The sequence below is a fragment of the Lampris incognitus genome, chromosome 13 (genome assembly GCF_029633865.1).
Source record: "Lampris incognitus isolate fLamInc1 chromosome 13, fLamInc1.hap2, whole genome shotgun sequence".
NCBI lineage: Eukaryota > Metazoa > Chordata > Actinopteri > Lampriformes > Lampridae > Lampris > Lampris incognitus.
The window spans coordinates 36,601,344-36,611,139 of NC_079223.1; positions in this window are offsets into that span (position 1 = coordinate 36,601,344).

A 9,796-nucleotide genomic window follows, 5' to 3' on the forward strand; every position below is an offset into this window, starting at 1 on the left:
AGAGAGATAGACAGACAGACAGAGTGACAGGCAGACAGACAGACAGATAGAGAGAAAGGACTGTCCGTTCATGATGTAGATAAAGGAAGATGCCGATGACGCTGAGCTTTTCCAGGAGGGATCATCGATGGTAGCACCCGTTTCTCTGCAGTCTGACGTCCAGAGTTCAGTCTGAACATGGCCACCAAGACGGAGGGCGTTGAAAACAGAACTACAGCTAGCTGTACTGTCACTATCAATGTAAGCGATCCCACTGCGAGTGATCAAATCAAAAGGTCCTCAAATTAACGGATTTCCCAAGTTTTTCAGTAACAGGCCCAACAAGTCCCATGAATATCAAAGTACACAACTGAATCGGCCAAGCCTGTGCAGCACAAACACAATACTATTGTGTATGTGCAATACTTCTTCCTCGCGGATTCATAAAATTGAATTAGCCAGTTGTAAATAATAAGTGTTTTGGTTGCCAATTTCCATTTTGTCCATTGTTTAGTTTCAATGTCAGATGTCAGATACGCATTAGCTGGACATCTAATGCGAGCATAGAGACTTGACCACGATTGTCTCCAGGTGTCTTAGCATGAGGATCTGTCAAACACTGACTGATGGTTGTTAGGGAGAAGGATTAAGACTGAACTCTGTCAACAAAACCTATTGTTTACAATCTGGTCCTTAATTCTTTCCATCCCACTCTTTTTGTGTATGTATGTATATGTATGAATGTGTCTATCTCAATCTCTCTCTAAACTCACTAAAATAGTGATATAACAAAAACAACATTTTCTGTAACACACACACACACACATAGCAAGAGAGAGAGAGAGCGAGAGAGAGAGAGAGAGAGAGTGTGTGTGTGTTGATGTTTTGCTCAAAGGCACACAGACAGGACACAAGGCTTTTCCCTGACTTAAAGTAACAGAACATTACCTCTAACCCAAAATAATGATGATAATGATAGAAGTGTGATTTCATCTACATAACCCACCAACACCTATCCATCAATCCATTATTCAAACGGCTTACCCTACACAGGGTGGCGGGGATGCTGGAGCCTATCCCAGCAGTCATCAGCCAGCCAATCCATCACAGGACCCCCCCCCCACACACACACACACACACACTCCTAGGGACAATTTAGTACGGCCGATTCACCTGACCTACATGTCTTTGGACTGTTGGAGGAAACTGGAGCACCCGGAAGAAACCCCTGCAGACACGGAGAGAACATGCAAACTCCACACAGAGGACACAAACACCTAAAGAGATCATACTGCGTCTTTAGTTTATTTATAGTTTATTCATTTCATGCCACAGTGCAATGGCAGCCTTCACCTGTCAATCACCCAAACACTGGAGCCGCCGGGAGGGAAGCGCTGGGCTAGAAGGAGACCCTGACACAGCTGTTCTTGAAGTGGGAACTCGAAAAGCAACGACCCCCCCCACCACCACCACCCTGTTTAGAAACTCTCTGGCTCTGTTGACCTCTCACCTCCCACCGCACAAACAGTTCTTTTGTTGTGTGGGTGGTGAGACACACCCTGAGTCAACCGCTTACTCCGTAAAGCTCCTAGTGTACAGAGCTCAGCCGAGCATGTTTAAGGGCCCCTTCCTTTTCCTGCGGGTCTAAAGGTCAGACACACGATGGTTACAGCAGGGTCAGAACGAACAGAAAGGGCTGCTGGGATCTTACCCCGCAGATAGTTTATCTTCACCTTCGTCAAACATTCACTCATATACACACACACACACACACACACACACACACATACATACATACATATATACTTAGAAGTGCCTGCCAGCCATCTCAGCAAAAGTACAAAAATTCAATGGATTTTTGTCTTCTTCAGGAATCAGGAGCATTTATTTGTCATTTCATCCCATTCACCTGCACACATGAAACGAAATGTAGTTTCCCCCAGCCCACGGCAGTGCAACACAAAGACAAACACACATATCCAAATACAAAAAAAACTCAAACAACAACTACAAAACACATATAGCCAGCAAATAAATCAATAAATAATAAATAAAATAAAATTTCACTGTCCAAGAGAGCGAACGCCAGGATGACTGTCGGAACTTCCGGTCTGCGTGGGCTAGCAGTTAGCTTAGCCTGCCCTGCTTCCGCGTCCTGTCAGACCGCCCTCGTCGTTTCCTCTTCGGGCACAGCTCCGGGCAGGGCCGTGGTCCCTGGGCCCACAGGACGCACGGAACAAGCTCTCCCAGCCATCAAACGAAGACACAAACTTAGACGCAGACTTGGACAAAGACACTGCATGGACGGTACTGGATGAGGCCGCCGCAAACGCAAGTTCGTGCTGCCCCCCCCCACCACCAACAACACACACACACACACACACACACACACACACACACAGTCATCATGTTTTGCAATATGTTCCTGCCTCTGTGTTCAATCGATCCCTATTTTAGTTCACCTCCCCACCTCGTACTACATGCGTTCGCCAACTGCGTCTCTCCGGCCGGCAGTCTCGAAGGATTCGCCTCGCTACTTCCGTGACATGGTGAATCCAGGCCGAACCACTGCTTTTTCCGACACACACAGAGACGCATTCATGTGACGAACACAAGCCGACTCCGCCCCCCTCCCGAAGACAGCGTTGCCAAATTGTTGCTGCTTCATCGAGTCCGGCCATAATCGGATCTGACGAGACCGGGGCGCGAACCCCGGTCCCCAGTGGACAACTGCATCGACTCAAAACCGACGCTTAGACCGCTACACCACCGCGGACCCCTCCTGCCTCTGTGTTCATGTGAAAACATCATGAGAACCCATCCTCTTTAAAGTACAATGAAAAGTAAAAAAAAACCCCAAAAAACAAAAACAAAACAAAACAAAAGATAGGGCACTGAAATGAACCCAGCCACTGAGGATGCACAAGCCAGTATATTCTTAGTGCCGGTCCCAAGCCCAGATAAATGGGGAGGGCTGCGTCCAGAAGGGCACCTGGCGTAAAATCTTTGCCAAATCAAATATCCATCCATCCATTATCTGAACCGTCACTCCCAGGGTCATGGGTTTGCTGGAGCCTATCCCAGCAGTCATTGGGCGGCAGGTAAGGAGACACCCTAGACAGGCCATCACACAGGGCCGAGATACACACACACACACACATTCATACCTCGGGACAGTTTAGTAATGCCGAGTCACCTGACCTACATGTCTTTGGACTGTGGGAGGAAACTGGAGCACCCGGAGAAAACCCACGTAGACAATATGCAAACTCCACACAGAGGACGACCCGGGACGACCCCCAAGTTTGGACTACCCCGGGGCTCGTACTCAAAACCTTCTTTTTATGAGGCAACTGCGCTAACCACTGCGCCATTGTGCCGCCCCAAATTAAATGTGTGGATCATAAGTAAGATTTCCATACCAGATCGGTCGAGGCCCGGGTTACCAGCGACCGCTACCGATACTGTTGGCCAGCAGGGTGCCGGTGGAAACTATGCAACTGTTGGGCGAAGGAGAAGGAAAGGGGGATAGCATGTCCAGAGGCAGCGGGAGAGGAGGAAGGGTAGGAGTGTGTAGGTGAGAGTCGGAACTTTGAATGTTGGCATTATGACTGGTAAAAGAAGGGAGTTGGCTGATATGATGGAAAGAAGAGAGGTAGGTACACTGTGTGTGCAAGAGACCAGGTGGAAGGGGAGTAAGGCCAGGAGCATCGGAGGTGGATTCAAACTCTTCTACCATGGTGCGAATGGGAGGAGAAATGGGGTAAGGGTAATTCTGAAGGAAGAGTATGTCAAGAGTGTGCTTCAGGTGAAGTGTCAGAAAGAGTGATGAATATGAAGCTGGAAATCAAACGTGTATTGATGAATGTTATCAGCGCATATGCCCCCTGCAAGATGGGTGTGAGATGGAAGAGAAAGAAGAATTCTGGAGTGAGTTGGATGAAGTGGTGGAGAGGGTACCCAAGGAGGAGAGAGTGGTGATTGTAGCAGACTTCAGTGGACATGTTGGTGAAGGGAACAGAGGTGATGATGAGGAGGTGATGGGTAGGTATAGTGTCAAAAGAGGAATGTGGAAGGACAGATGGTGGTGGATTTTGTGAAAAGGATGGAAATGGCTGTGGTGAATACATATTTCAAGAAGAGGGAGGAACACAGGGTGACGTACAAGAGTGGAGGAAAGTGCACACAGGTGGACTATATCTTATGTAGGAGGCGCCATCTAAAAGGGATTGGAGACTGCAAGGTGGTGACAGGGGAGAACGTAGCTAGGCAGCATCGGATGGTGGTCTGTAGGATGACTTTGGAGACCAAGAAGAGGAAACGAGTGAAGGCAGAGCCAAAGATCAAATGGTGGAAGTTGAAGAAGGAAGACTGTTGTGTGGAGTTCAGGCAGGAGTTAAGACAGGCACTGGGTGGTAGTGAAGGGTTGCCAGATGGCTGGGCAACCACTGCAGAAATTAGTGAGGGAGACAGCTAGGAAGGTACTTGGTGTGTCATCAGGACAGAGGAAGGAAGACAAGGAGACTTGGTGGTGGAATGAGGAAGTACAGCAAAGTATACAGAGGAAGAGGTTGTCAAAGAAGAAGTGGGATAGTCAGAGAGATGAAGAAAGTAGACAGGAGTACAAGGAGATGCAGTGTAAAGCGAAGAGAGAGGTGGCAAAGGCAAAAGAAGAGGCGTATGGTGAGTTGTATGACAAGTTAGACACTAAGGAAGGAGAGAAGGACTTGTACCAATTGGCTAGACAGAGGGACCGAGCTGCAAAGGATGTGCACTAAGTTAGGGCGATCAAGGATAGAGCTGGAAATGTGCTGACAAGTGAGGAGAGTGTGCTGAGAAGGTGGAAGGAGTACTTTGAGGGGCTGATGAATGAAGAAAATGAGAGAGAGAGAAGGTTGGATGAAGTGGGGATAGTGAATCAGGAAGTGCAGTGGATTAGCAAGGAGGAAGTGGGGGCAGCTATGAAGAGGATGAAGAGTGGAAAGGCAGTTGGTCCTGATGACATACCTGTGGAGACATGGAGATGTTTAGGAGAGATGGCAATGGAGTTTTTAACTATATTGTTTAACACAACCTTGGAAAGCGAGAGGATGCCTGAGGAGTGGAGAAGAAGCATACTGGTACCGATTTTCAAGAATGAGGGCGATGTGCAGAACTGTAGCAACTACAGAGGTATAAAGTTGATCAGCCACAGCATGAAGATATGGGAAAGAGTAACAGAAGCCAACTTCCGATTACTAGACAACCTGCTCTACCTCTTGAGCCATGCCGCCCTAACACACACGCACACGCACACGCACGCACACACACACACGCACACACACACACACACACACACACACACACACACACACACACACACACACACACACATCACTCATTTTATTGTCTTCATGATTACTTTACCACCACTGTGAGGGTTGGGCCGTGTGTGTGTGTGTGTGTGTGTGTGGGCGGATGGCTTGAAATTACGCAGATTGGATAAGGCTCAGATAGAATCCTAAAAAAACGAAAGCTCAAAAGAAAGATCAAAAGAACAGCCAAAGGTCAATACTATAGTGCCTAACGACACTCTGGTGACCCTTGATTGATGATGTGAGACAGAAGAGACAAAAGGTGAATGGAGCCCTTCATTTGCATATCATCAGCCTTTGTCTGACCTGACATCGATCAATGATTTAACAGGCCTCTCTTATGGCGTTCTCTCTTATACTGTCTACACAACATTTTCTGTCCACACACACACACACACACACACACACACACACACACACACACACACACACACACACACACCTGGACTAACTTTCCTGTACACTACTGAAACATTACCCTCTGGAAACTCCCAGAAACTCCCAGCTTGACAAACTGGTATGCACTCCACCCCCAGCTAAAATCCTCCTTGGAGACCGTGGGACTTGGGAACTGGGTGAGAACTTCTCATCACATCAAGGTTGTGATTGGAGTGGTGTCACTGCTGTAATTGTTATCAAGCAAGCTGAAATGCACCTCAGGCAAGACGACGGCCAATGGCCTTAGACCGCTGGCCACTGTCAACTAGATCGTAATACCCTATGGCGAACATTTACTCTTAAAAATGGTAAATATCTTGAGGTATTACAGCGGTTCTACAATGTGTAGCCATGTATGTTGACACAGTAAAACCACCGTTTTTTACACACCCTAATGGATCTGGCCAAATTCCTAAACCAGTCTAAACCAGTAGATCGTCAAGCCATTTTGCAGACATTTTTTTGGTCTATGTAATAATTTTACTGGCAACGCCCCTACTCCCAGCTATGTTGCCTTTTGGATTTCCTCCTTTCAAAGCAGACTGAGAAACAGTATAAAGAAGAATAGCTTTGCAATATGGCATAAAAAATGAACCAAATGAATTAAACTAGGACTGCATTCCAGTGTAAAACTATAAACTTACATCTTAATCCCCATCTTGTTTTCTGTTTGGATAAATGTCTGCAATGTAAACAAACCCAATCGAAGGTGACCCTGCCACACCACACCAGCGGCTGGACCCAGGTGTTTGTGGGGCAAATCACACAAGATGGAATGTGAAAATACTGGAAGTGCAGCCATATTATTTACCTGCAAACACCGCTCTGAGAGAAATCTCTCTGTCCGTCCGTCCATCCGTCTGTCTGTCTCTCTTGCTCACTCCCTGTCTCTTTCTCTGTCTGTATGTCTCTGTCTCTGTCTATCTGTCTCTGTCTCTGTCTGTCTATCAGTCTGTCTGTCTGTCTGTCTGTCTGTCTGTCTGTCTCTCTCTCTATCTCTCTCTCTCTCTCTCTCTCTCCCTCTATCTGCACTACATGCTGGGAGTTTGGTGGTGGACAGCGTGGTGAGTTTGGCGGAGAGCGCGTGACTTTTTCTCAATTTTTCTTCTTTTTTCCTACTGTGTTTATTGTATGATCGTTTTGTAGTTGTGTTTTGTGTTTTGCTATGTGAACTCAATTTTCACCTGAGCAGCCACTCGACCCCTGAATATGAGTGTAGCGTCTGTGGACCCTTTGCTTTTAATTTTGTTTCTTCTACTAAGCCAAATGCTCATTTGTGCCCGACCTATCAGGAAATTAACCAAGGTGACACATCTGCACTGTGCTGCCTAGGACCAAAGACAAACAGGCTGTCTTCGAAAACCTCTCCTAAACCTCTGAGCCACCGCTGCAGTACAGAGAAAAGAGGACTCAATATGGGACAGCTGAGCCATAAGTGCTGCGGAGTTTCTTCATCATTACAGAAAGAACAGCGACTCCCTGCTCTAGGATCTAATATGTGCCACATGTCTGTTCATAGCCACAGGCCCATGTACCCCCCTCCACTGTAGATCCGCGGTGTGTCTCTCTATGGGGGGTTTGTACAGGGACCTCCAGTTGCCTTTGGGAGATGAACCTGGTGTCAACACACTCAACCACCTCGACTCCTGCACACGGGCTAGTGATGTCCTGTTGAGAACCTTTACAGTGACTGCATACAAGGCCTTCTTCAGTGTTCTTGAGAAGTCCTGTAGTTCTGGTGATTTAAAAGACAGAAGGGCCCCATTGACTTCCTCCTTCTCCTCCACTGCAGCACGGATGGACAAAGATGGAAAAACAGGCCGCATAACTGGCTGATCCTCTCCACTTTCTGCTCCTAGTGCTTCTCTGGAGAAACCAGGAAGTGCACTGATCACTTCCTCCAACAGCCTCTCCATTGAAGAGATTTAAAACCAGCCTCTTGGCTCAAAATGTCAGCCATTTTCCACTATCCTCCTGATCTGAGACACTATCTTAGTAAGTCCAGCTCTTGTGAGGGATCTCCGTACACTGATGGAGCTGAGCCTCCTGCAGTGTATCAGCAGGTTATAGAACAGTGGTCCTCCCCTACAAGTGGTTCCTGCCATAGAAGTGGTTCCTGCCATAGATCTGGGAGTAGTCTCTCTTGGTGTTTAAGACTGTTCCCCCAAGCTCAGAGGTCAGCCTAATCAGAAGGTGTCATGGTGAACTGCATGCCAGCTAGTTCCAGAAGGAACAAGTGCTTGTCATAATTCAGGGTCATAATCCTATGAAGCACTGAAGATTTGGTTAGGATGGAGCATGAATGTATGAGACTATGCCCTTTAGTTGCTGCTTTTCACCAAGCTGCTAAGCTTCACATGTTGCCTGTTTGATGATCTTAAATAACATCATAGCAAAACGTAGAACTGCTCGTTGCTCTCATAAGACAACAACCCTGCCACTGAGGATGCAAAAGCCAGTGTATGGGGAGGGTTGCATCAGGAAAACCTTTGCCAAATCAAATATGCGGATCACAAATCAGATTTGCATACTGGAGATAACCGCAGACAACAGCGACACAGTATTTCAATAAGAAAAAAATTCATGTGTGCACTATTTTTTAGTATACAACATCAGCTATGATTAGACAATTATAGCTAGGGAATACTTCTCCACAGAGAACAGTACCATTACTCGATTTGGTTTGCTTAACAATGTGTGAAGAGATAGTCAAGTGGTCACAGGTGTGTTTGTCAGGTATCGAACAACTCCTTAACACAACCTCTCTGAGCCAATGATCGACAGTCAGGTGAAGTTCAGATGAAGCTGCTGGTTGCTTTAGGTCCCGACAGCCCAGTTCCCTCCTTTATGGATATATTTGCTCCAGGCCACTCTATCTGTCTTGTTCCTTGTCTATTACCCACACTCCTGAACTTTTGGATCAGCGTGGTTCCCCAAGCTCGAGTCAAAAACACGAGAGCTATTGCAAAGCTCGTACTCAAAATTTTCCCCTCCTCGTACAGATGTGAGTCATTGTTCCCTTAAATGAACTCTATCAAGAACCAGGAAAGAAACAGATTGTCCTGTGCAAATCTTGGTCGTTGCCTCAGGCTTGCCACAACAGAATACAGGCCCGACATCAGAAGGATTGCCTCATCCCGTCGCTCTCACTTCTCTCCGTGAATGAACATCAATTTATTTTTGTCCATTTGTCCAGAATTAAATGGTTGAGTTTGGACTTGTTTTGTTTCATGAGCGCATTTTTTTTCTTGTGTGACCGTCAACACAGGCTTTAAGAATCCAAGGCCTAAATTACTACTACTACTACTACTACTACTACTCCTACTACTACTACTACTACTAATGATAATGCACATAATGCACATAAAAAAAATCTGGAGCAATAGGAAAAAAAGAGAGGATATTTTGGCCCTTGGCTTGGCATGCATGACATGATTTGGCCCTTGGGGAAAACTAATTGGGGAACCCTGACCTATACCAACCCAAAACAGTCCCATTACTCATGAGGAGTCGATTGACTGTTCCCTCCTAAACTGATATTTCAACCTCCATCAACCCATGGCTAACGTTGCTGACCATGTTAAAATTTTATTTATTTATTATTCCCCCCCTCCCTCCCTTGTTCTCCCCAGTTGTATCTGACCACTTACCCCACTCTTCCGAGCTGTCCCGGTTGTTGCTCCACCCCCTCTGCCGATCCAGGGAGGGCTACAGACTGCCACATGCCTCCTCAGATACATGTGGAGTCGCCAGCTGCTTCTTTTCACCTGACAGTGAGGAGTTTCACCTGGGGGATGTAGCGCGTGGGAGGATCACGCTATTCCCCCCAGTTCTCCCTCCCCCCCGAACAGGCGCCCTGACTTGACCAGAGGAGGCGCTAGTGCAACGACCAGGACACATACCCACATCCGGCTTCCCACCCGCGGACACGGCCAATTGTGTCTGTAGGGACACCCAACCAAGCCGGAGGTAATACGGGGTTCGAACTGGTGATCCCCATGTTGATAAGCAATGGAATAGAACGC